Source organism: Oreochromis niloticus, linkage group LG13 (assembly GCF_001858045.2).
Source record: "Oreochromis niloticus isolate F11D_XX linkage group LG13, O_niloticus_UMD_NMBU, whole genome shotgun sequence".
Taxonomy (NCBI): Eukaryota; Metazoa; Chordata; class Actinopteri; order Cichliformes; family Cichlidae; genus Oreochromis; species Oreochromis niloticus.
In genome coordinates, this window is record NC_031978.2 from 21,640,547 (window position 1) to 21,642,204 (window position 1,658).

A 1,658-nucleotide genomic window follows, 5' to 3' on the forward strand; every position below is an offset into this window, starting at 1 on the left:
CTTCTGCTCCTTGGTTAACCAGTTCATTCCAGTATGGGAGTAGGCCCACCACTCACCTACACTTGACCTATGATCAATGCCCCAGTGGACCACCAGTTCCCTCGAGGGTCAGCCCTCCAATTGACCACACATCAGAAAGTTGGTCTTTAAAATCAGTCACCAACATGCTCTTGGCTAGCATCTAAGAGACCAGAATCTCTACAGACGCCATAGCCCAAAGAGCATCTGTGTGTACTGTATTCTAGGTGGTGTCTGACTGCGCTTGGTTTTAGACTTCACTGGGCCCTGAACTCCACTTCTGAGGTTGTGCTTCCACACCTGACTGCCTAGCTAGCCTTTTTGTCCCTTTTCCACAAGCCTCTGAAAGGTCCCGCTTTCAGCTCCGCCATCCATAGCAGTCCTCCAAGTCGTGCATTGCTTAAAGCTATTAAGGATTATGAGTTCTCCTACTTGCTTTGGTTTAGGCCTGGCTCTGCTCCTGCCTTACTCCCTGCTTGTCGTCGTGTTGTTCCATACAGTTTTTGTTTCCCTTTTGGGATTCAACGGTGTCAGGAAGCCACCAGGGATCTGGACTCAAAATGTGTGACACAGGAAGAGAGTTTAACTGAATGAAGAAAACGATGAGGGGTGGTTGGCAGACAGGGCATGCAGGGCATAACCCGGAGATTCTTCAGGTGAATCCACAGAGAAAGCTGCAGTCCAAAGTCGCAGTTGCAATCCATGGACTGGGAAGAGTCTACAGAGAGTAAAAGGTGTGAAACTGACAATTGTTGAACTCATGAGTCAAACATTTTACTGTGGTAAGTGCAACGATCTGGTGTCAGCTGGAAGATTTCCTCAGTCTTAAGAAGAACACTGGAAACAAGCACTCGCCCATAAATTAATCAAAGCTGCCAGGCATGAAACACACACACACACACACACACACACACACACACACGCACACGCACACAGAGCAAGACAAGAGGGCGCAATAAGAAGAGACAGACAGAAATTACAAGAGTGCACAGAAACCATGACATTATTTATTTTCTCATGCTGAAATATCTTTAGTTTGGATTTCTGTTGAGCTTAACCTGCATGTTTCCTCCTGCACATTTTGCTAATCTCCTGTAAGTGTTATCAAAATTCAGTTAAAATTACTGATGTAAGTGTTTTTAGCCATAAATAATAAAGCGGGGTTAGGGGTTTGTGATGTCCTGCTTATTGAATTATTAAAGAAAAATGATATTGGTGGGTTTTCTTTATGAAAGTTAACTTGACTCTATCTAAAGGTAAAAACGCGTGTGCATAAAAAAGGCATGTTTTAATTTTATGAGGCTTCTGACTTATAATATTTAATCCCTGGACTCAGCAAATATCTGGAGTCTGTGCTGCAGTCTGCCAAGTTGACTGTGACAAGACTCAAAGAGGCTTTCAGTCATTAGTGAAATTTATGCTGCTGTCATGTCACATCGGCACTGACATTCAAGTCTGTAATTGGAAATATCTTGTGGTGATAAACAGAACAGAAATGCCTAAAATTCCATTACTTTAGCCTGAGTGAAAGTCAGTGTAATGAATACCATATGTAATGGATTAAGTGCTACAATCGCCAGGAGTACTGAGCTGGGAGTGATTAGAAGCGAGTGATAATAAATCAATCAGTCAGAGCCATG